Consider the following 26,970-nt stretch of genomic DNA (forward strand, 5'->3'; position numbering starts at 1 on the left):
AGTGATGCCTATGAATGGTTATAAGACAAATTTTCTGCCAATTGTAGATATGAAGAAAGATTAAGATTATTGAAAATGGGTGGAACCGGAGAGCATTATGCTAAGTGAAATAAGCCAGGCAGTGAAGGACAAATACCATATGACCTCACCAGTAAGTGGAATCTAGTCAACAAAACAAACAAGCAAGCAAAATATAACCAGAGACATTGAAATTAAGAACAAACTGACAGTAACCAGAGGGGTATGTGGGAGGGGATAATGGAGGGAAGGGAGGAAGGGTTTTCAGGAACAACTATAAAGGACACATGGACAAAGCCAAGGCGGGGTGAAAGCAGGGGAAGGAGGTGGGGGTAGCTGGGGTGGAGGGGTAGTGGAAGGGGGTAAATGCAGATGACTGTACTTGAACAATAAAATAATTAAAAATAAAAATTAAAAAATTAAAAGTAAGGGATGTTGATTTCTTTTAGCCATTATTGGTTAAATTAATTAGTGAATTCATTAGTGAAAATTGAAGTGGAAAACAAGCTAATATCTAGTGAAATGGTCATGTTACCTAATGAGGCTGAATACTATTTCAGTGGACAGTTTAAGAATATTACAATGTGTAGAAATTGAATGAATATTCAATCATTAACTTATTCATTAATTTTAAAATGGTATTATAATTCAGAAGTTATATGTTCAAAGGAATCCTGTAATGATATTCTACTAATCTGTGAATCCTTTTATGTAAATAAAAATCCTTATCACCTTTATTTAAAGTGAGGGTACATCTGATATTTCTATGAATTATGTGCTAATTTAACACATAAAATCTATATAGAAGCATGGCATTTTTTCAATGCCAAAAAATAAATTATATAGCTAAATCCCAGTCAGTGAAACTTTCAAAATACTCAGTACTCAGCAAGTTCTGAGACTTAGGCAGCTCCCCACCTGCCCCCCAAATACACATGCTATAGTCATTGGGTGATCAGGAAATGTGAATTACTTTTAATAGAAGCCTAATAAAAATTTAATTAGGAAGATACTCTTCTCCCAAATAAACAAACAACATAGTAATACATTTCAGTACCATATTTAAATAACCTTTAGATTATTTGCATGTGTGCATGTCTTTGCATTAGTATGGATAAAAGAGAATGATTATAGGTTCACAGTTTGACCTTGATTGCCTAGAAAACTCAGGAGAAAGTATTTTTTAGAGGAAGTAGAGAGGGGAGGCAGAATTATCAGTATAACTGTCTTTAATTCTACTATGTATGCAAAAATAGCTTTATTATTTACTTTTTTAAAAAGCAGAAACAGTTTAAGGTAAAATTTCTTACTAGAAGCTTCTGGGTTGGATGAATGCGAGGCTTTTCAATTAAAGTAGTCTTTACTTCAGAGAAGCTTTAGCCTGAGATCAGAGGTCAACAGTGACCAGTCTACTGCTTAACCCAGGGCAAGCATCTGTAATAGTGCAACTGTAGGCATTGAAAGCTCATACAGACCAGTGGTTCTCAACAGAGGGGTACTCATCTTTAGGGGGCATTTTGAAATTTTGTACAGCTTTTGAGTTTGTCTCAAGGATTTAGTAGGCAGTGGCCAGAGATGCTAGACAATCATGTAATGCACAGGACATCCTACATAACAAAGAATTGTGTGGTTACTGCATAGCTTTTGGATGACGCGTATAGGGCATATTTGTGAAGGAGGGAAAACCTTTAAATAATTATCCATGCCTATAACTTAACTCTTTATATAGAAATACTAAGTGTTTTATATATTTTTGTATAGTTTCAAAAATCACTAAAATTTCCAGAAATGCAGCTACTTTGTATATCAAGAGATTATTGTACTTTGTATTCTTTGAAACCATTTCAGAAAATCACCTGGTTTTATTTCAGTTTCCTGTACTTGTTGCATGGAATGATTTCTTATCCTACTTCTCTTAAATTTAAATGTGTTAATTAGAAGTAGGTATAAGTCCCTGATCACTTCATTGTCTTTTAGTATACTCATGCCTGAGCATATACATATTGAAATACATAATTTATTATTAATTACTTTCATTTCATTTGCTTTTATGTTACTGTTAGAATATTTTATTGATATGTTTTCATTTCAAGATGGAAAAGGAGGAATTAGAGTAAGTGTATATGCATAGACTTTTACATAAAAAGAGGGGCATATGGTTTAATAGGATTGAGAACAACTGATAGAGATGAGACACCAAGTTAGAGAAAATGCTAACACTTGTCTGACTTCCTGAGATTGTTTAGAGTTAGAGAACTAGTATGATAATGTGCAGACATCTCCTGTATCCTCCTCACCTCTGCAATAATTGGTACTTACATTAGAGCCAGTTTTCCAAATTCCTGCCTCAGAAATATGATAGGGTTTGTGTCAAAGTAATTGCAGCAAAAAAAAACCCTTAATTTTAAGTTGTATATATTTTAATCTTCAGTCTATTTCCTATGAGTTTCTCTGAGTCAGTAATATGAGTACACAGTGCTGGGGACCAGGACCTTTACCTATCTTATAGAAATAATGTTTTTACTCTATGTAGTATTGGTGGTTAATGTATACGCCTACCTGCCCCCTCACCCAAAAAACTGTTGGGTGTTGTATGTATACAAAATATTTTCAAGTAAAATAATTCCAGGATTGGAAAGAACCTTAAAGGTCAACTAGTCCAGTAGTTTCTAAGTCAGTATTCTGCTGTGGGACCCAGGCACATTATTCAAAAATTCTTCGTAATAAAATAATGCTTTGTACATACCTGATGCGCAACTAGTATTTGTGGGATGAATTAGTGAATGAGCTACTGACTCCATTTTCAAACGAAAACAGGAATTTAGTAAGTTAGTTTCTGACAGTAGTTTGACTTTTCCTGCCCTCCTTTAAGTAGTCAATACATAAGGGACTTTCCTTTTTTATTGGTATTATTTGTGAAATTCTGGCTAAGGAAAAAGGGAGATTCCTTTTAACAACATAATTCTGAGTTATTATTAGGAAGTTATTTCAGCAGCAAAATACCACAAGAACTCATGTATGTGGTCTGGAAATACCACATATGTTGGCATTCCTATGATAGTTTATCATTGTTTACTTAAGGATAAATTCAAACTTTCCCTCTAGAAATTCACTTGTTCTGATATGGTATTCAGCTCATTCTATAAAAATTATACAAAAATGTACCCACTTTTATTTAAAATTACAATCTGTTAACACTTCTAAGTTGGTATTTACCTATCTCCATCCTTACCTCCAAATTAGTTTCTTGTGTCTGTGCTGTTTGCAAGACCTTGTGCTAGGTACTTTAAGTACATTACCTTTTAAATCTCTGCTTGCTGCTACTGAGAGGAGGAAAAGACAATGCCAGAGAAGCCCTAGAATGAGGCAGAAGGGGTTTTGTCTACCTTCAAATGCTGGCACTCCATCCTGACTTCTGTGTGGCCTCAGATAAATTTTAATCTGTTTTCCTCAGTAAAATATTAATCTAAGGCTTGCATTATAGAGTATGAAATGAGAAAATAACTGAGAATACTTAGAAGATTAACTTGATTATTAGTTGCCTTTTTCCTTTCCTTAGATATATTTCATTTTCAAGCTTTGAACATCCTGACTCATCCAGAGAAATCAAGTTTGATAATGAAAAGCACCTACTTTATCATCACAACTTTGTATAACTAAAAGTTACTCATTGAGCCTGTCTCATTATATAGTGGAAATTGTGTCACTGACTTGTCCTAAGTCACATAATTAATTCAGCATTAGAGACAGGATTACAAACCCAGGTTCTTGGTCTTGATGAAATATTCTTTGCATTATGCAAGCAAAAGCTGTATGATATAATGTATAAGAGCGTGGATTCTAGAGCCAAATTGCCAGGTTTGAATCTCAATACTGCCTTTTATTAGCTGTGTGATCTTGGGTTAACTTTTTAAATTAGGGATAATAAAGAAAACTACCTCATAAGGTTGTAAGGAAGAGTAAGTAGGTCTTACATGTGTAGAGTAGTCTGTGGTCCATAATCTATGCTATATGTATAAAGGCTATACATTTTTATTACTAGTGATAGTAGCAGTAGTAACAACGTAAGTAAAAATACGCATTTTCCTGGCAGATTCTTCCCATTGCAGATGGGAAATAAAAAATATGAAAGATGCCATCTGGAAGCCAGCTAGACTCTAATATTAAATTCATTTTAACAAGACAATTATATCTAGGTCTTGCCTGAAGCAAGATTAGCTCAGAACATTTTGGATTTATTCTTGATAGACCCTGACAACTCTTGAGGTTTCCCTAGGACGAAGTCCAAAGTATGTCTAGAATGATTCTGGGAAATAAGAGCTTGAGACACAGAGGATTGACCTGTTTTGCTTGACCACTTAAGATGAAGAGGCTCTAGGAGATTCCTGTGTGCCAAAGCTATGAACCAAGACTAGACACACAGAATTTTCTGGCAAGGATGCTATGGTGAGAGGCCACATTAGAAGACATTGGAGAACTAGGAAAGCAGCTGTTTGGTAACTGGCTTGTACTTTTTTTTTGTCAGTTCATTCCTATTGTTCCTGACTACACACATACCCCCATGCCAACATTGTCATAGTCAGACTACCCTCCATTATGTGCTAAAAACTCCTCCTTATTCCATTTCCTTTTGTTTCTGTCATGTTAGCATCATAATTTTAATATAAGTCTAAAGTAGATGATAACTTACCATACTTACAAATGAAAGGAGAACATTTGTACTTCAAGGTAGTTTAGTGAGGATGTGGTCAAATCTTTCTTAAGAGAATGAAAAAATGCCTCCTGTGAAAGTTGAGTGTGAACTTTTCAGATATGGTAATTGGAATGAACTGGATCCCCTCCTAAAAGCTGCTCTTATGCTGAGACTCTAAGGTAGTTATGGTAACTTTGATATACCATATTTTGCTGTGTATAAGGTGTACTCGTTGCCCAAATTTCTGAGGGAAAAATAAAGATGTGCATTATACATGGGTAGTACTAATGCCATACCTGTACAAATATTTTTAATTATTTTATTTATGCTTATGCATTAAAGGTATAACTCTAGAAAGCAATAACAATATCCATATGCAAAATAATACCCTGGAATGTGATAATCAGTTTTGCTTCCAAATATGAATAGATAAAAATTAAATTAAAACAATAAAATGAAAGATTTTTTTCCCTGAAATTTTGGGCCAAAAATGTGGGTGTGGATTATATATGGCAAACTATGGTAATTTAAAGGAATAGTCAATTTAAAAGAAAAGTTACTAGACTTTTCTTTTGGAATTCTATGAACCTTCTGTGCTCAGATAAAGTTAATTGGTATAAGAGTTTTAAATAAAGTTTTGAATTTTAGAGTTTTTAAATCTTTAAGATGTTTTAAAAATTACCATAAACTACAGTTGACGCTTGAACATGGGTTTGACCTATGTGGGTCCACCTTATACCTGGATTTTCAATAAATATACAGTTGGCTGTCTTGGCTCTTTGTATCCCTGGGTTTCACATTTGTGGATTCAACCAACCACAGGTATGTATTTTCAATGCTCAGTTGGGAAGCCATGGATATGGAGGGCTGATTATTCTATGCCATTTTGTATAAGGGACTTGAGCATCTGTGAATAATGGTATTTGTGGGGCCGTAGGACCAATCCCTTCAGATACTGAGGGACAACTATATTAAGTTTTGGGAGAGACAAAAGTTATAGATGGATTTTCAACTGCACTCTTCTTGGTGCTCCTAACCTCTTCATTTTTCAAAGGTCACTTGCATACTAGCCTGTTATCTTAGGAAAAAAACAAAATCCAACCCAAATGCTATTCACTGTGCTGCCTTGCTTACAAGCCAGTTGGCTCTACATAAGGCCTCTTCCTACAGTTTTGGACAGTGTGTTCTGAGGTTTTAATTGATAGATCCATGGATAATTCAAGATATATGAGGGAAAGAACACAAAGTAGAAATTTATTATATGAAGATTGCCAGCGGTGTGCAATATCCCTTCTTTTTTGCAAGGAACATTTTCCAAAGTTGTAAAATTCAGATATAAAGGAAAGAGACAGCAATTGCTTTATAAGGTGGCAAAGTTGGCAAATTTTTACCAAAATGGAATTCATTGCTTCAAGCAAAAGGCTTCCCAGGCCTACATATCACTTTATTCTTTTCAAACTACTTTTCGTATTCGTTAAAAATGATGGAATACATCTGTTCCTGGTGTGGTGTGCTATTTTCTTATGGTATGATTCTGGGAAGAAATCTTTAGAAGGTTATATTAAATCTCCCCACATTCTAGTGTGCTTTGACAGAGCCAAATTAATTTATTTTCGCATTTGCCGAACAGTACATCCATTTAATTTCTTCATTCCATCTATAGCCTAATTTGCTAATTGCAGTTATGATTCAATTTTATCTTTCATTTTGGCACCAGAAAAGCACTAGCTCATTTAGTGAATGTTTCTTCAACCATGCTCACATATTTCCACAGGGTTAACAAGCTATCCTAAGACATCCTTACTGTACTGTGCTAGCTCTACTCTCTTCCCCAGTACAGCCAGGATTTCTCAGAGGAGGTTTTGATTTTCATGATTGGCTTTCCTTCAGAACCCTGAACAAAAGCACACATGAAGGAAGCCAAAGAATAATTGTTACTGTTATTGAGAAGCCTCATACTACTGTGATTAAGAAAAGTGCAGACTCTGGAGCCATTCTTTCTGGGCTTGTATCTGGCCCAGATTCTAACCAGGCATGAAAATTTTGGCAAATTCCTTAGGCTTTCCAGACCTAACTTTCCTCATCTGAAAAATGGGGATAAACTCATAGAGGATTAAGAATTAATATTATAATGTAGTTGTATCTGGCATATTGTAAGAATTATATAAGATTTTCATTAAATAAAATTATTCAGAATATTTAAATATTTATGTTGGCCTGTCACATGATGTCTAATTTTCTTAGTGTTCCAGATTTAGGTCTTGTCTTCTCAACTTAACTATCTGCTTTTTGAGTGACAGGACCATGTTTTTTAATCTTCACATCTCCATGTACAGTGTTGGGTATAGAACAGATACTCTATAAATATTAGCTAAACTAAAAAAGTGATTCCTTTCGCCCCCTAGCTAAGTAGATCATCTCTCATTTGGAGTGGAGAGAGGGTAAGAGACCACTGCTGCCTGAGAAAGTAATACAGTATAGGGCAATGTTGAAAAGCCACACAAAGAAGTGACAATTCTATAGTGACCAGCTGTTCAGCATATATTGATTTAATGCTCACATGTTTAACATGCCATCTGTCTTACGAGCCACTGCCATCGGTTTTCTGATGCCTAGCTCCTGATGTAATGAGACCACGCAGAGGATGAAATCTACTCCCTGCTCTATCACCGTATGATCCTGGTAGAGTCACCTAGCCTTTCTACAACTAGGACTCTTTCCTCATCTGTCAATAGTAGGGGCACAGGGGAGAGTGTGGTTGACTAAAGCCTTGGCATACTTCCTCCACCAGCCCCCAGCTCATCAATTTTGTATTGCTTTGTGCTAACGATACTCAGTCATAAGGAGAATAGAAAATTGTATGAACAGTTATTACAAACCCTTTTATCACAACTCTGAAAACATCTTCAAGAGTATATCTGTGACACTGCTGAATAGTAAGTATACATTTTATCTCTTTCAGTGCAAAGATCAAACATTTGCTTATGTGAGATTTTTGGTCTGTTTATTGTGATAATGTCATTTTGATAGCCAGCCTCCACAATGACCCCAGTGAGGCCCACTTCCTGATATTGATGCCTTTGTCTATTCTCTCCTCACTTGTATCAGAATTGATCTGCATAACCAATAGAACACGGCAAAAATGATGGTGTATCACTTCTGACATTAGGTCATAAAAGACTGAGCTCCTGTCTCAATTACTGTCACACTTGATATCTGCCTTTCCAAGCACTTGCTCTGGGTAAAACCATGTCCTGAACACCCCTGTGGGGAGGCCTACAACAGGAGGAACTGAAGCCTCCAACCAATAGCCACATAAGTGAGCTTGGAAACAGACCTTCCAACCACAGTCAAGTCTTCAGAGATTGCAGCTCCAGTGTGACTGCAACCTCATTAGAGACCTGAGCCAGATCCACCCACCTAAGCCACTCTGTTCCTGACCCTCAGAAATTGTGTGAGGTAGTATTTGTTGGTTTAAGCTGCAGTGTTTTGGGGTAATTTGTAATCAATATAGTCATCTTCAAGTCATGAAACTAGCTTTCTAGAATGTTTCTTTCATGTACCTTATACCCTTATATCTAGACATAGAAAGATTGGAACAGATACTGCTTCCATTCCTAAATGAAAATGCTTATTCCCCATATTGTGTAATTTGTTGGAAAAGGGGCCAGACACCATTCTTTCTAAACAGCTTTATTGAGATACAGTATAATTTTCCTATTTAAAGTGTACAAAATTCATTGGTTTTTAGTATATTCACAGAGTTGTGCAGCCATCACCACAGTCTTAAAGCATTTTCATCCCTCCTAAAAGAAACCCCAGAGCCATTAGCTACTCCTCATTCTTTCCCATGTCTCTTCTCTTTATCTCCAGCTCTAAGCACCCACTCATCTCTTCTCTGTCTCCATACCTTTGCCTCTTCTGAACATTTCATATAAATCCAGTCATGCACTATATGGTCTTCTGTGACTGGTTTCTTTCAGTTAGCATAATGTCTTCAAGGCTCATCCATGTTGTAGCTTATATGAGTACTTTGTTACTTTTATTTTCAAATAATATCCCATTATATGGATATATATACAATATTTTGTTTTCCATTCATCAGTTGATGAACATTTGGGTTATTTCCACTTTTTGACTATTAAAAATAATGTTGCTGTGAATATTCATGTACAAGTTTTTGTATGAACATAATGTTTCATTGCTCTTGAATGTATACCTAGGAGTGGAATTTTTTTGTCATGTGGTAACTTCTTTGTTTGGCTTTTTGAAGAACTACTAAACTATTTTCCAAGGCAGATGCACCATTTTACACTCCTATTAGCAATGTCTCAGGGCTTTACTGTATATTGCGATGTATAATGCACACCTATGTTTTTATGCGTGTTACGCACGGGATTATTATACCCATATATAATGGTCATCTTTATGTTTCCCTAAAAAATTTGGGCAAGAAGTGTGCATTATACATGTCAAATACAGGTAATTTCTACACATCCTTAAGCAGCCCTTGTTATTTTTCATCTTTTTTACTATAGCCATCTTAGTGTGGAGGGATATCTGGGACAGTCTTAGGGCTCATGTTCTTTGTTTTTCTTCTTTTGGTGATCACTGTTCTATGCTCCTGTTGTGCAATATCTGAAATAATTATTTCATTTTTTTCTTTTTTTTTTTTAGATTTTAAGTTATTCTAGCATGGTCAGAAAGAGAAACATTGAATGACTTTCTCTTTTTAAGTATTTCCTTCTGCTCACTTATTTTGAATTTATTTGTTCTTCTTTTACTAAGTTTTAAAACAGAAACTTGGATTATAGATTTTTAAACCTTTTATCTTATTCTAAAATTAGAAATTTTTTGTAAGCACTGATTTGGCTGCATTCCACAATTTGGATACATTGCACTTTTATTATCATTTACTTCAAAATGTTTTCTAATTTCCCTGTGATTTCCTTTTATATCCATGGTTTAATTTCTAAATATTTTGGGACTTTCCTGCTGTCTTTCTGTTATTGATTTCTAATTTAATTGTATTGTAATTGGAATATTCTGTATAACTTCTGCAAATTACCTACTAAGATTTTGATTAGTATTGCACTGAATCTATAGCTCAGTTAGGGTAGAATTGATACCATGTGAACAGGATATATTTCTCTGGTTATTTAAGCCTTCTTTACTTTCTGTCAGAAGTGTTTTACAGTCAATTGGATATATGCATGGATAGATGTCTAAAATGACCATCAAATGTAAAAACTAGTTATTTCTGGGTGGAGAAAAATAGGTTGCATTATGGCTATTTTCTTTGTATTTATTTGTATCACTTGAACTTTTATGATATGTTGTTTAAAACAATATAGAACTTGGAAATCAAAAAACAAAATAAGCAATGAAAAAAACTTTTATGGCTTTTAGTATACTGGCATTTTGTATATTTTTGTCATTTTACCCCAAGTATTTCACATTTTCATATGATATTTGTAAATCGTTTTTTATTTAATTTTTTAAAGTGTTGCCTATATGTAGAAATACAGTTGATTTTTGCACATTGTACATTGTCTATCCTGCAACCTTGCTAAATTCACTTATCAATCTTAGTAGATTTTTTTGGTTGGGTCTGTTGAACTTTCTATGTAGGCCATCATGTCTGTGAGCAAGAATAGTTTTATTTCTTTCCAGTTTAGATGCCCTTTACTTCCTTCCCTTGTTTGAGTTCTCTGGTCAAAACCTGCAGTACAATATTGAAGAGAAGCCATGAGAATGGACATCGTTGCCTTACTCTTAACAGTAGAGGGAAGAAATTCCCTTCTACTCCTAGCTTGCTAACTTTTTAGCACGAGCAAGTGTTGAATTTTGTCAAATATTTTCACCATCTATTAAGATGATTACACATTATTTTTGTTTTTAATTTGTTAATATGTGAGTTATATTAATCTATTATAGAATGTTAAAACAAGTCTGCATTCTTAGTATAAACCACACCTCTTGGACATGATATATCCTTTTCAGCTATTGTTGAATGTGATTTGCTCAAGGTTATTTTCAGAATGGGTGTCCTTGAGGGATATTGGTTTGTAGCTTCCCTTCTTTGTAATGTCTTGGTTTGGCTCCAGTATCAGGGTAATGCTAGACTCTGAATGAGTTGAGGAGTTTCTCCCTTTCAGTTTTCTGGAGGAATTTGTGTAGGATTAGCATTATTCCTTTCTTAAATGTTTGGTAGAATTCACCTATGGTGTTTTTGGGCCTAGAATTTTGTTCTGCTCATTTGTTTTCTGGAAAGGCTTTAACTACATATTCCATTTCTTTAGGACTATTCAGGTTATTCTTTTGAGTAAATTATGGTAGTTAAAGAATACTTTCATTTCATCTAAGTTGTCAAATTTATAGTCCATAAATTTTTTCATAATATGCCCTTGTTAACATCTGTAGACTCTGTAGTGATATTTCCTTTTGAATTTCTGATCTTAGTAATTTTAATATTGGTGTATAGTAATATCAGTTTCTTTTTTATTTTATTCCTGATTAATCTAGCTGAGGTTTGACTAGTTTTATCAGTACTCTCAAACAGCTTTTGGTTTAATTAATTTTCTCTTATCGCCTTTCTGTTTTCTATTTCAGTGGTTTGCACTTTGATCTTGATTATTACCTTTCTTCTGCTTGTTTTGGGCTTAACTTGCTATTTTTTTTTAATTTCTTAAGGTGAAAGTTGTAATTGTTTAAGATAATTCTTTCCTAATATAGACATTGATTAGTATAAGTTTCTCTCTAAGTGCTACTTCACATGAATTCTGACATGTAGTGTTTTCCTGTTCAGTTGAAAACACTTTCTAATTTCCCTTTTGATTTCTTCTTTGATATATGGATTGTTTAAAAGTATGATTATTAGTTCTTGGTTCATCTTGTGTATTTCCTGCCTCAGACCTAGAATTAGGTATTTCTCCAAGACTATACTCTGGTTAGTGGGTGCATTCATTGCTTCTAGGTTGCTATTCATTTCTAGGTCTTTTCAGTGGATATCATGAGAATACATCTTCTTTAGAGATAAACATAACTGAATATAAACCGATTTCCAACTCAGACTTAGGACTATAGGTGTTTTACTTAACCTTCAGAACAATATTATCAATACTACCACCACCAATATGATTACTGAAACTAGTTTGATTTTTTAAAGCAATTATCTTTAGTCATGTGTATAAAAGAATCATATTACCATTTTAGAAAGTCACTTGGTACAGTTTGTCTCTGTGTGGTTATTTGGCTAATTTGTTTTAATTTTATTTTTATAGTTTTATTAAACTTTATCATATAAGTAAAAACTATAAAATTTTAAGGTTTATAGTTGTAATTTTATAGTTTTATGGTCTTATAAAAAGCTATAAAATTTTTTAGTTTTATGAAATTTATAATTACATAAATATTTATATAGCCCAATTTAATCTATTAAAACAAGACATATTCAAAGAAATTTAGTTTTGGTTTCTCTTTCCTCTATCTTACTTTTTTCCTTTTTCACTGGTAACTTAAAAAATCTAAATTTTATATATTTATCCTCTTTCTTAAACAATAACACACTATGTAGTTTCCACCCCACTTTATTTACAATATGTCTATATGATCACTTCATACTAGTATATAATTTTCTTCTTCTTCTACAGCCTTTGGTAATTCATTGTTTATACATAAGTACCATTGTTTAGTCAGCTGGTCTGAATAATTGATTACTTTGTTTTCACTCTTTTGCTATAAATGATCCTATAATAAAAAAAAGAATACTTAGGAGAAATGGGATTGCTAATGCCTACTTGAGTGTGGTTGGTAGGGTAATAATATGGATGTAATGATTTATAGTTCTAACATTTCACCTAAAATGTCATGTGCTTGAGTGTGATATTGTTATATATAGGAGTACATGCTTATTATTTTATAATAAAAGGTTTTTAAATAAAAAGATGTGTTATTTGTGCTAGACCATGTATATGGTATATGTAATGTAATTCCATGTATATGTAATTTTGGTAGATAGTACCCACATTTTCCCTTTGTAAAGGATGTAACATTTCCATCCTCATTACTGATGCAGACGAGTTCCTGTTTCTGCCACAGCCTCACTAACAATGTGTTGATATGATGTATCAGGATAGTTTTAATTTACATTTCTATTGGTGTAAAGTAAAACTTATTTTAAATTACATATTATACTAAATAAATGTAAACTAAATTTGAAAGTATTTACTCTGCTTTGAAAACATTTTACAAATGCATGACATGAGAACAAAAACTCACTGAGGCAATTTAGAAATATAAAATGTTCTTAACATAAAAATAAATGCTGAATTATTGTTTTGACTATCTCAGTTTTTAATAAGATTTTATTTATTTTTAGAGAGAGGGTAATAAGGGAGGGAGAAAGAGAGCAACAAAAACATTGATGTGAGAGAAAAACATCAGTTGGTTGCCTCTCAAATGTACCCCAGCTGGGGACCCGAATGTACAACCCAGACATGCACCCTGATCAGGAATCGAACTACCGACCTTTCACTTTGTGTGTTGATGCCCAACCAATTGAGCCACATTGGTCAGGGCAACTATGTTAGTTTTTTTTTTTTTTTAAGTCTATTTTGGATGTGTTCGTGATAGTGTCACTGAATTTTTCTTAAATTGAAAACTTAACACCCAGATAATATTTTCATGTCAGTATTATTTAAAGTATCATGTATTATGTAATGCATTATGTAATATGTAATACATAATACATTATGTATTATATATATTAAGTATTCTGTAAGTCAGTATCATGTTAGTAAGAAGTAAAACTTTTATTAAATTTGCAAATTAACTCATTGGTTGTAAAGGTTCTTTTCCAATTAACTTATGGATGTGAATGTCTTGTCCTGCTATTTTCCCCCCACTGTGCCCCCTCCAGTGTTTTGGGTAAATACATAAGTTCATCATTTATTATATAACATTGAATTTATGGTCATATCTGCACCCAGATACTGAACTGGACAAATTCCCTCTTGGTCTTAGTAATTGTCTGCTTTTAATGAAAAATAAAATGAGATGAAAACAGGAAAAGAAAACAAAGTTATCAGTACCAACTATTTTTTTTAACCTCCAGCAAACATGAGGAAATGGGATAACTTTTAAGTTGAACTATTAGTTCAACAATACTCCTCAGATATATTTGTTTTATAATTGTGAAAACTTCTAAACTGAATATCAATAATTTTTTAAATCTAATAACAATAACTCTAATTGGTGGGTGATTTAATTGTCTTCTAACATTGTAATTAGGGAAAAGTTTTAAACATAAGCAAAAATTTATAGGCTAGTACAATGAATACTCATATACCCACTACCTATATTATATATGTAATTGTTGAAATTTACCATATTTATTTCATCTATATTCATCTAACTACCTACTTGTTTCTGAACCATTTGAAAATAAATTAAAACATACTGCTTTCACCAGAATACATAAGCATAAAACTCCTAAAAACAGAGCATTCTTTGACACAAAACCATTATCACACCTAAGAAAATTTAAATTTCTGAGGATTTCCAACCAAAATCGAGGCATAGGTATGTACAGTTTTCCTCCTTGCACAACCAAAACAAGGACGACAACAAATTTAAAAACAAAAAACAACCAGAACTGCCAGAAAATCAAACTGTATGGAAGTCCAGCAACCAAGGAGTTAAAGAAGAAACATTCATCCAGACTGGTAGGAGGGGTGGAGACAGGTAGCCAGAGTGGAGAGGATGTGCGGCAAGTCAGCAGCTGGAGGACTGGTCAGGCAAGACAGCAGCTAGTGGTCTCACATTTGCATGTGGATAAACTGGGAGGAACAACTGGGGAGTGAGACAGACCACACAACCCAGGGTTCCAGCATAGAAAATGAAAACCTTAAAACCTCTGACTGTAAAATGTGTGGGGGTCATGATGCAGGGAGAAACTCCCAGCATCACAGGAGAGTTTGTTGGAGAGACCCACAGGGATCTAGAACATATACGAACCCACTCACCTGCGAATCAGCACCAGAAGGACCCAATTGTATGGTAGCAGGAAAAGTGACTGAAAGGGCAAGAGCCACGCAAGCAAGGAAGCATCTGTGTTCCCTCTATGACCCCTCCCTGACATTCAGTGCCACAGTGCAGCCACGTGGGTTGCCCCACTCTGGTAAATACCTAACACTCTTCCCCTTACAACATAACAGGTACTCAGAGACAAAGAAATATGGTTCAAATGAAAGAACAGAACAAAGCTCCAAAAATAGAACTAAGTGATGCAGAGATAGCCAACCTATCAGATGCAGAGTTCAAAACACTGGTAATTAGGATGCTCACAGAAATGGTTGAGTGTGGTTGCAAAATAGAGGAAAAAGTGAAGGGAATGAAAAGTGAAATAAAGGAAAATGTACAAGGAACCAACAGTGATGGGAAGGAAACTGAGACTCAAATCAATGGTTTAGACCAGAAGGAAGAAATAAACATTCAGCCAGAACAGAATGAAGAATCAAGAATTCAAAAAAATGAGGTGAGGCTTAGGAATCTCCAGGACAATTTTAAACATTCCAACATCTGAATCATAGGGGTGGCAGAAGGAGAAGAAGAAGAGCAAGAAATTGAAAACTTACTTGCAAAAATAATGCAGGGGAATTTCCCCATCTGGCAAAGGAAATAGACTTCAGGAAGCTCAGAGAGCCCCAAAGAAGTTGGACCCAAGGAAGCACACACCAAGGCACATCATAATTACATTATCCAAGATCAAAGATAAGGAGATAATCTTAAAAGCAGCAAAAGAAAAGGAGACAGTTACCTACAAAGAAGTTCCCATAAGACTATCAGCTGATTGCTCAAAAGAAACCTTATAGGCAAGAAGGGGCTAGAAAGAAGTATTCGAAGTCATGAAAGGCAAGAACTTACATCCAAGATTATTCTATCTAGCAACACTTTAATTTAGAATGGGAGGGCAGATAAACTGCTTCCCAGATAAGATTAAGTTAAAGGAGTTCATCATCACCAAGCCCTTCTTACACAAACTGTTAAAAGGACTTATCTATTAAAGATATAAAAAACTATGAACAGTAAAATGACAATAAACTCACAACTATCAACAACTGAAACAAAAAAACCCACAAAAATGAAACAAACTAAGCAAACAACTAGAACAGGAGCAGAATCATAGAAATGGAGATTACATGGAGGGTTATCAGCCAAAAGGGGGAGGGGAAGAATGGGGGAAAAGTTGGGAAGGGCACAGGTCTTCAAAGTGCCCTTTCTTCTCCTGTCTAATAGCCCAAGGAATGGAGCTGTTAGCCCTACTGTTGGCCATACCAGAAGAAAAGTCATTGATGTTGGAGGTTTTGTTGAATCAAGTCAGGCACCGGACATTGTCCAGGCCCTGTTCAGGATTGTAGGCTAGGATGGTACTGGTGCCATCTGCTCAGCTTCTCCATGGACTCCTCGATGTACTTCAGACCATACTTCTCCCACATGGCCTTGGTGCTGAAGGAGGCCTAAGTTTTTTGCCATTTGGTCTAGTCATAGGGTTGCTAACAACATGGCACCTAACTTCCTCCACACTGAACAATCTAAGAGGAAAGACATGCACATACATGCAAGTGGGCACACACATAGACTGATGGAGCTGAAAGCTAGGGTAATTTTTATAACCTCATCTTAGAAGTGACATAGTGTTACTTCTGCCAAATTCTCTTGGTTATAGGGACCAGCACTAATACAGTATGGGAGGGCACATAGGGTATAGATACCAATAGGCAGGTATGGCATGTCAACCTAGAGGCTGGCCACTGCTGCCCACATTCTGGATTTGTTCATTTTTTTTGTGTTGTTGTTCAATTTGTTCCTTTATTTCTCCAGTATTTCCTAACCATTGAAAGCTGTGTCTAACTACTTGATTATATTCAAGCAATTATTATGTTCAGTAATGCTTTATAAATGATACAGTGTATTTCATGTTGCATGACTTGAGGAGGTATGTAATGTCAGGTTATCTTACTTGGCTAAGATGATCTGATATCCTTTGTAAAGTTGTTTTTTTATTCCTTTGCAACTTGAAAGTAATCTGTGAGTTGATATTTTGATCCTTAATAGATATTCTGTTCTTTGGGCATGAATTTGAATCCCATGAGATTTTTAATATCAGTAGTTAATTTTTTGTGATTTTTTTGTCTGCTAAGTGCCTTTAAATACACTGCTTCATTTTAACTTCCATGGCATTATGAGATAGATACTGTTAATTATTTTCATTTATATGTAAATAAATTTTAAGCTCCTAGAATTTAAATAGTAAGGTATACAACTAGCAAATGGCAAAACCAGTATTTAGACTTAGCTGTGTCTGACTCCAGAAACTATGTTACAGTGATCCCTCACCTGTCATGGGAGTTATGTTCCAGAGACCCCCACCATAGGTGAAAATCTGCAAAGTAGTGGCGTTATATTTATTTTATTATTTATATATATATTAAGACTTTATAAACCCTTCCCACACTCCTATAAACCTTTCCAACTCTCTTATTAACTTTTCCCACACTCTTATAAATACTTCATATGCTCTTAAACACTTTCTACACTTTTAAATCTACGTAATTTTAACAACATAGAAAATTCTATATGGGCACTCTCCAGTGAAGTATACTACAACTTGAATGATGAAGATCATGAATTATGTAGCTGTGCATTGACATCAGTACAATGAGGTGAATGTACTGCACAGCCAAGAAAAGCAGTACAGCTCTTCTGAAGGCACCACTTCATCAGGTGCTTCATCAGGTGGTGCAGTATCTTTGCCCTGGGCTGTAACTTCTATTTCCGCTAAAGGCGTAGGCGTAACTGATCTCTTTGTCCAAGTGATGAACATAGTTATGGGGAGTTCCTGGCACTGCTTTTTATCCACAGAGGCAGCTTCTCCATGCAGAGAAACACTCTTGAGTCCAAAGCATCTCTGGAATTTGTCAAACCAGCCCTTGCTGGCACTGAATGGAGTTGGTGTGGTGGGAGAAGCACTTGACGGTCCTGCTTCTTTGTTGTTGTCCTCATCTTCATCCTCACCATCGTCATGAACATCCATGCTTTCCACAAAACTATCATAAAGTTTCTTGGCCTTTGTCCTGATGGTGTTGGTATCCAGCAAGATATTCTTCCTACAGTCATTTATCCACTGGGCCAATGCAGACTCCATCCTCACAATGGCCTTATTGCTGGAAGTGACCACCCTCTTTGCAGTCTTGTTAAAAGTCATTGTTGCTGTAGACCTAATATTCTTCTTGTCTTTCTTTATGTAGTGAACAGTAGATTCGTTGATCCCATAATGGCGGCCTACAGCCACGTAGCTTTTGCCTTCCTTTAACATGTCGAAAAGTTCCACCTTTTCTTTGATGGTAAGCATATTCCTCTGGTACTTGGGTTCACTGCCAGAAGCCTTAGAAGGTGCAGAACATTTGGGTGGCATCATAAGGTTTGAAATAAATTCAACCTTTTACGAAAATTTCACAAAAACACAACACCGCAGAGCAACACTACCCACAGTGATCAGACGTCAACGTGAAGTGGACCAGGAGAGATGCTGAATGTATGGGCACAGTGTAGGAGAGCAAATAGACTGATCGTATGGTCACTGAGCCAATTAGCACCCAGGATACAGAACACAGTGCTATGGTTGGTCACCCTCCAATCCATCAGCCAATAGTGTGCCGTGTACAGTCTTATAGCAAACTTGCTCAAACGATAGTGGCGTACTGCATTTTCATTGTGTATAGTATGGTATTCACCTGCTAATGAAATACATACTGTATTTTATTTTGATTTAATATTTTTAATATGTTTGAATTAACATTTTTATATTGCTTAAAAGTTTTTAGCCAAAAATAATTAAAATCATAAATTTTATATAAATACCTATATACCACAAAGTCCCGCAATATAGTGAAAACTCTGCAATACAGAATTAGATATATTTTTCTTAAAAAACGCAATATATTGAAGCCATAATAAGTGAACTGCAATATAGTGAGGGACAACTGTATTGACAATACTGCTTAAAGACACATAGAAGTTTTTTTGTATTTGTATATTTATTTATTTTTTTATTGTTCAAGTACAGTTGTCTCCATTTTCTTGCCACCACTTTCCCCTTCCCACCCACCTCTACCTCCTACACCCATCCTTTCCCCCTTTCGCTTTGTACGTGGGTCTTTTATACATGTTTCTTGATGACCCTTCCCCTTCTTTCCCCTGTTATTCCTCTCCCTACTCCCCTCTGGTTACTGTCAGTTTGTTCTTTATTTCAATATCTTTGGTTTATTTTGCTTGCTTGTTTGTTTTGTTGATTAGGTTCCACTTATATGTGAGATCATATGGTATTTGTCACTTACAACCTGGATTATTTCACTTAGCATAATGCTATCCAGTTCCCTCCATGCTGTTGTGAAGAGTAGGAGCTCCTTCTTTTTCTCTGCTGTGTAGAATTCCATTGTGTAAATGTACCATGGTTTTTTGATCCACTCATTTACCAATGGGCACTTAGGTTGCTTCCAGCACTTGGCTGTTGTAAATTGTGCTGCTACAAACATTGGGGTTCATGGGTTCTTTTGAACTGGTGTTTCAGAATTCTTAAGGTATAATCCCAGCAGTGGAATTGCCATTTTCAGTTTTCTGAGGAAATTCCATACTGTTTTCCACAGTGGCTGCATCAGTCTGCAATCCCACAAACAGTGCACTAGGGTTCCTTTTTCTCCACAACCTCTCCAACACTTGTTTGTTGCTTTGTTTATGATGGCCATTCTCACCAGTGTGAAGTAGTATCTCATGGTGGTTTTAATTAGCATCTCTCTGATGGCTAGTGATGCTGAGCATCCTTTCATATGTCTCTGGCCCCTCTATATGTCCTTCTTGGAGAAGTGTCTGTTCAGGTCCTTCACCTATTTTTTAATTGGATTGTTTGTCTTCCTGGTGTGGAGTTGTTTGAGTTCTTTATATATTTTGGAGATCAGACCCTTGTCTAAGGTATCATTGGCAAATACAATAAAATGTAAAAAAGTCTCTTGAAGATATAGGGAGGAACTCAGGTTTTAAAGGAGCAAGCTATTGAAATTGATATCTATGTTTCCACTGTGTGCATGACATTATGGCCAGAATCCCCTTGTTTAAAATCAAAATCACTACCAAACCCTTCTAGGCAGATGAGAAAATACTAATTTAAAGATTTCTAGAGGCTATTATACTACTCAGGAACTTATTCTTTGACAAAAAAAATCATTTTATGCTCTAGAAATAGAATTTTGTTGTAAATTTGTATATATCTGCTACACGGTTGTGGCTGCAACTTTAAGATAAAGTTAGAATTAAGGAAAATATTTCAATGATTCCAGACAGATTTTTATTGGTGAAGGCAAAGAAATGGAGGGAGAAGGAAAGAAACATGCTTCAGTGGAAAAGAAAACAGAATCATTTCTTCTTTTATGGTTAGACTTCTAAAGCAATGCTGACAAATAGTATTTTTTGAGATGAGAATGTTCTGTCTGTGGCTTGAAGCTACTGTATTGAACTATGCAACTTTAAAGGGTAATTACAAATTCAAATGGAATATAAACTTTCTTAACTGTTCGTCGTCACCTCAGATATATATATTTCTCTTTTTGTGGTAATAAGGAAATATGGAGTTTTAGAATTGGGAAGACTTTCCTAAAATAATTATGTAAATCTTTCCATCATTCCTTTTTATTTTATGAACAAGGAGCCTAAGATTGAGTGAGACTGAGACTCCCTTAGCTCACACAGAAAGGGAGTGTTAGAGCCAGGGCTAGGGCTAGGGCCCAGGTTTTCACTGTCCTTCTAGCCTCAATTTTTCTCTCATATCTGGTCTTCAAAATAAGAGAGATGAAAAAGAGGCCAATGTAATCAAGTACAGAGAATTCATAAAGAAAATAGCCAAAGTGCCTGCTTGTCCTCTAAAGCATTAAAAATAGGCACCTAGTAATGTGGGTAACCTCTTTTAGTTCTGAGAGGAGGTGACGTTTGGGAAAAGATCAGGACATTATCCTTAGAGATTGTATTCCTGAGACTACACAGTCCATCTTGGTGTAGGAAGTACGATGGAGCTACTATTGATAGGCTTGGATGAAACTGGCTCTGTGCTCCCAGGATCTAATGAAAATAATATGAGAAAAAGCTGACCTGCCAACACTTTTCTACCTACCCTACCCCTAAGTTAGCCTCAGAATTAACCCCTTTCAAAAAATAACGGAAATAATTTTTCCCTCTCCTTTCAGTCTTTGACTTACCCTGTTGTTGTTTATTCATTTGTCTCTTATTCTTACAGATGTCTCTATAAACCAGTGACAGTTGTTTCTTCTAACACACACCTCAGGTAATAAGAAGGAGCACCACTCTGAAATCAAAAACTTCTGAGGGCAGTGTCCTCAGAGCACAATGCTAGAACCAAGAGCATCAGCATCACCTGGGAGTATGTTAGGAAAATTGATTATAGAGCCCTACCCTTTATTGAATCAAAAAAATTTTAGGACTAGGGCTCAGCCCTCTGTGTATTAACAAATGCTATATGCAATTTAGGCTAAAATTTGAGAACCGCTGTTCTAGGGCATTCTCTAGGCCAAGTCTTGTTTCTCAGAAGTGATTCAACCATAGACAGGTAGCATAGCCCAAGGAATCAGATTCAGATAATGGAGTTAATCCTCAGCAACACCAGGAGGGCAGTTTTCCAGGTCTCTTCAAGATTACTAAATGTCTGGAGAAATGCTGTAGGCTCTAGTAGCCTAAGACAAAAGCAAATAGTAAACAACCACCCTTTCATGACTTTATTAGTGAACTGAGTTTGTAAGACAAACAAGTGAACTAAATTCCAAAGGGTGACAAGCCTCCCTGAAAAGAGATAGGACACATAAATTGTTTTACCTTTGGAACAGCATAGGGTGAAAATGTAACCATCATCAAAATGAGTCCTGGATGTTGTAGACCTGGGCCAAACTTTGGTTTTCAGTAAAAAAATTGGAGTCATTGCTGAACAATATATACATGTTGCACTATATTTGCATTATGTGAACCTGGATTTAACTTTATCCTGTAAATAAGAATGTTTTTTCAGCACATACTCTATTTTTTTAAAATCTGCTTTTCCTCCTACATAGATACAGTGAAACAGATGAAGTAGTAGTTCTTCCTACTTGCCAAGTGTAAATTGTTACTTGCTGTTTCCAGTAGGAGGGACTCTCTCCTGAGCTACTTTTAAATATGAGCTACTACTAAATACTTTTAATAGTTTTTGTGCCAAGGAAATGATAGGGACCATAATATCTTAATGAATAAGAAGATTATACTAAGGCTACATGAAAGCAGTTGTTATTCTAAAGCAAGTGACCCCTTTAGACTTCTTAAGGTTTTTAGAAAAGTCCCAAATAACTACTGCTGCAAAGAATGTGTGGTGCCTCTGTCCTCTGCTAGAGAACCACTGCTAATAGTAGTAACAGCCATTATGTGTTGAGCACAGACCTGTTCCACATGTACTTAGCTAGGACCTTAGGTGGATTATCTCATTTAATCCTCACAACAACTCTGATTGGGAAACATTAATAATTCCATCTGATGGACTAGGAAAAAAATGCATTTGAAAGGGTTTAACTAGTCCACAGTGTTGAAGTAGCAGACCAGTTTTAAAACTCTGATCTGTCTGCTTACAAAACTGATGCTATTAATCCTCATCTCTTGGTACTCTCTCCCCGTACCTTTAGCTTTAAACATTTCTATTGTTTACTTACCTCTTTTCCTCGAATATACTCCTCTTGTCCACTTAGAGAACTACTTCAAGGATCAGTTCAATTTATGCCTGTGACAACTTTCCTGCCCAGATTTTTCTGTCTTCCCTCTTCAAGCTCCCCCAACTCCTCATACTAAATTCCCATCATGATTTTTCATTTAAACTGTCAGTTCTCTCTCATTACACATTGTAATATAATTACTCCTTTAGGGGTCTCTCTCAATGACCAAAAACTACCTCAAAGTCAAATTTAGTTTCTTGTTCTCTTTCTCCATACCTCTAGCCTACATTTATACCTCCATTCTATGATATTCTCAGAATCTTAGAAATTTAGAACTGGGATGGATTTAAGAAGTGGAGGAGGAGAAAGAAAAGAGAAAAAAAGAATAAGGAGGTTTAACTTATATCTTCAAGGACCAAGAGTTAAAAAATATTAAGTGGCTAATGACTGTTGCTTTTCTTAATAAAATAAATCCTCAAAGGACCATAATTCCCATCATAACAATGAGTAAAGGCCATATAATCTTCAAAATTATAACTTTTCTTGAATTCATTAGTGAACTGAGTTTGTAAGACAGCCAAATGAACTAAATTCCAAAGAGTGACAAGCCCCTCTGAAAAGAGATAGGACACATAAAGTGTTTCACCTGTAGAAGACCATAGGATGAAGATGTAACCGTCATGAAAATGGGTAAGAAGGAATCTACCGAAAGTTTAATGCATTTCTTAAAGGCCAAATGTGGGCTAAAGTATCAGTTTAAAGTAACTGGGAGCCCTATTTATTTTCTTTTCCATAGGCCTCTACTGGTTTTCTCACAAGAAAGATTACAGGTAAATCAGGAAATGGAAAAGAGGCATGCAAAGTGGTATATAGGCATGCAAAAATGTTTGGTTTCCTGTGAGAGATGGGCATAATACATTGCCTTCTTCCTCAGAGCCTTCTTTCATATTAAGCAAAAGCCTTAAGCCACCAAGGAAGGGATATCAAACCCTGTCATCCTCAGGACCCAGCTAAAGTTCCATTGCTCTCTGAGGAGAGGTAGAATCAAAACCTATTTGCCTGTTGGAAAGCAACATCTTCCTCACCTATAGGACTTTAGGCAGATATTCCCTATTCTGGGTTATCTACCCATATGAGAAAGGTAGAGAAACTTCTTAGTTCCAGGATACTAGGCCAATGAAAACAAGAGGTCTAGTACCATTTAGGGGAGAGGGCAGAAACTCTTTTCTGCCTAAGACAGAATTTTCTGTCACAAATTCAAGGCAGAATTTGACTGCCATGGTGTTGAAGAGGGACAGGGACAGGAGAAGACCCTGCTTCAGAAGCCCAGGTGCACATATTCTGCCAAAAATTTAGACAGATGAGGAGAACTGAAAATTTCATGTGCCCCATGAAAAGCCTAATGCTGAATAATAAGCAAGAGTCTACTTCTAGGACAAGAGCAAGAGCTGGTGAAAGACATCCCATCTCCCCTCCCATCCCCACTGTAGGGCAGGCATTCAGGGACTGCTAAAAGCTGAAAGTGGAGCAGGGACAGTGAGAAAAGCTGCAGTATTTAAGGCCTTATACTAAGCACTAGGCAACAGTAGGTCATCACTAGAAAAATATGAAGTCTGTACTCTGAAGTTAAACAGATAGCAACAACAAAACCCAAACACAATTTGACAAGTGACTAGATTGATTCAGCTTCTCATGCTGATGGCATAATAGAAGATACATGCCCACTTCCACGAATAAATACTATTTACTTCAGTCTCTGTTTTCTTTTATAGAAATGTCCAGTAATCAATCAAAAACTTCATAACATTAAACAGCAAGAAAAAAAATGTTGAAAGATAAAACAGCTGACCAGATTGAGAAATAAACTAGATGTTGGACCTATCAGACAGAGACATTAAAACAATTAAGACTAATATGTAAAAGGTCTAGTGGAAAAGGTAGACTGCATTCATGAACAGATGGGAAATCTTAGCAGAGAGGTAAGAACTAAAAAGATTCAAATGGAAATCTTAAACTTGTCATATCAAAGATGAAGAATTTTTTCAACAGATTCATCCTCAGGCTTGACATAGCTGAAGAAATAACTAGTAAACCTAAAGATGGATTAACAGAAATTTTCAAAAGTGAAACACAAAGAAAAAAGATGTGAAGCATGCAGGAGCTATAGAACAATGTCAAACATAAATGGGGCGGAAAAATATTTGAGTATATAATGGCCAAGAATTTTATAAAATTAATAGAGAAGCTCAGAAGCTCTCAAGCTGAATAAATAAAACCTAGATCCTCCTGCAGTGAAATTGGAGGGAGAATATCCAGGCAGGGAGGGATGACTGGAACTCTCAATTCAGTATCTTGTCCCTTGACTTTTATACACTGTTGATGATCTCTTCCTAGTTACTACTGGTGTCACCACACTGGCAGTTTAAGACACTGACCCAAGTGTAGATATAGGAATCTTAGTGCCAGCATCACAGCAGGCATGTGGGAGTACCCAAGTCAGACACAGGACTGCATTTCTCAATGTGTGTTCAGTGTAAGTGGGACACATTACTCCTGTCAGATATTCAGGTGAGGGGAAGAAGTTTCTTTGTCAGTTTTCCCTGTACACAGTAAAAGCTCTGGAAATAGGGAGGTAAAGAAACCTCTTTAATGTGTTGTTTCTCTCAGGTTCCTTTTTACTTTTATTATGTCTTCACAGAGCAAACTGTAGAAGGGATAGGATTTTGTTTTTCTCATTCATCTCTTAGAACAGCCTGGCAGTTGTTAATTTATTCAACAAATATTGATGATAACTTTCATGCAGTGTACATTCTAGTAGGAGGGATGTAGATAGCAAAACACAAACAAATGAGATTGTTAGTAAGTAGTACTTAGTACAAAAAAGTAAAGTGAGGTGAGAAAGAGTGACTAGGTAGGATAGCTGGACATTTATTAACATCTCATGGAAGATACTCAGAGGAATGCTTGGCCTTATGGAAATAAAGATAATGGCATACCATTAAAAATGGCATTTATCAGTTAGGGCTCTTCTCCCTTTCTCTTAGCGAGCCCCAAAGAGCTCCACTCTTTTTAAGACACTAGATCAAAGAGTAAGAAGTCAGACTAGGTACTCTTACCCATTTTAGAGACCTGCCTCTTCCTGTGTCAGAGAAGACCTGTGACTGTCTATCAGGGGCTTTACAGGACCATAACAAGGTAGACATTCATCATCATAATTCATTCAGCAAACATTTATTGAGTATTTTCAGTGTCAGGCACTGCTAGGAATACAGCAATGAACAAGACAGACTGAAGCCCTTGTCTTCACGGAGGTCAGGGACCCTGATTTTGTTCAGCTCATATTTTGGACACATTAAGCTCTGGTTCTAGAAAAGAGAAAGGCTTATCCTCCTCACTCCCTACCATCAGCACTACCACCCTCCTTCTGCTTTACTGTCTTAGGATGTTTACTTAGTTTTCTAGTTAGGAGAATATAGTCTGAGGAACTCAAATGCAGTTAATTTGACTCTGTTTTTGTGGAATACTAACACTCCCTCTATATACCCAGAGTTGAGGTCAGTGAAGAGCTTTTTCTGAAAAATGAGAAGGATGAAACTTCCATTGAAATTCAGTTGTAACCTGCTTGAAGATTTATTCTTAAGTCTTCTTCAAACCCCTAGATTCAGAAACCTCTGAAATGTATTTCCAATATAATTTCATTGGGAATTCATAGAAACAGTAGAGCACTTTCCCACTCACCTCTCTTTCTGGCAAGGCAGGCAATATTGCTTTATCACTTGTGCTGAATAGTCACAGAAAGCACATTATAGCCACACGCTAAAATGTTCACAGCCTGGAGATAAATTAGGCCACATATGTGTCTGCTCAGCTCCACCGACACAGATGCAAGGCGTGCTTTGTGCTTTGTGCTTTGTTAAGGCAATGATGTCAGTTTAGCTATGTGAAAAATGACTTAAAATGTGGTTTGGTTTTAGTTGAGCTGTCAATTTTTATTTTGTCTAGCTTTTAATATGTGAGTTTCACACTTTAACATGCACCAGTCATTATTTATAAGTATTCCACTTATTACTAACATTTTAAGGCTTTGAATAAAATATAAATTAAAACATTTGTTCCATAGCATTAATTTATGATCATTATGATCAATCTCTTATAATTTGAGCATGAGAAAAACAATTTGAGAATGACGAAAGGTTTTTAATATGATGGTTCCCCATGATTGGTGTCCAGCTGGTGAGTGCTTTAATGCTCTTTGTTTTTCTTTAGTTCAGTTGGATTTCAGTTCAGCAAACATTTGTTCAGTATTTTGTGAGGAGCAAAACTGAAAAGTTTGCCCTTGCATCAGGGTTTAGAATTCCAGAACCACACAGGGCATCTGCACACATGCTTTTGTGCATGTGCACAGAACCAAGTCTTTGAGAGGAGAAGTAAGTCTGACAATCTGTTAACTTGGGCAAGAAA

General features: G+C 35.8%; 1 protein-coding gene across 1 annotated transcript in view; it reads left to right on the forward strand.

Annotated features, from left to right (window-relative positions):
• Nucleotides 1–26,970, forward strand: part of ARHGAP20 (Rho GTPase activating protein 20) — a 124,426-nt gene that overhangs the window by 19,632 nt on the left and 77,824 nt on the right. The window lies entirely within an intron of this gene.

The sequence above is a fragment of the Phyllostomus discolor genome, chromosome 6 (genome assembly GCF_004126475.2).
Source record: "Phyllostomus discolor isolate MPI-MPIP mPhyDis1 chromosome 6, mPhyDis1.pri.v3, whole genome shotgun sequence".
Lineage (NCBI taxonomy): Eukaryota > Metazoa > Chordata > Mammalia > Chiroptera > Phyllostomidae > Phyllostomus > Phyllostomus discolor.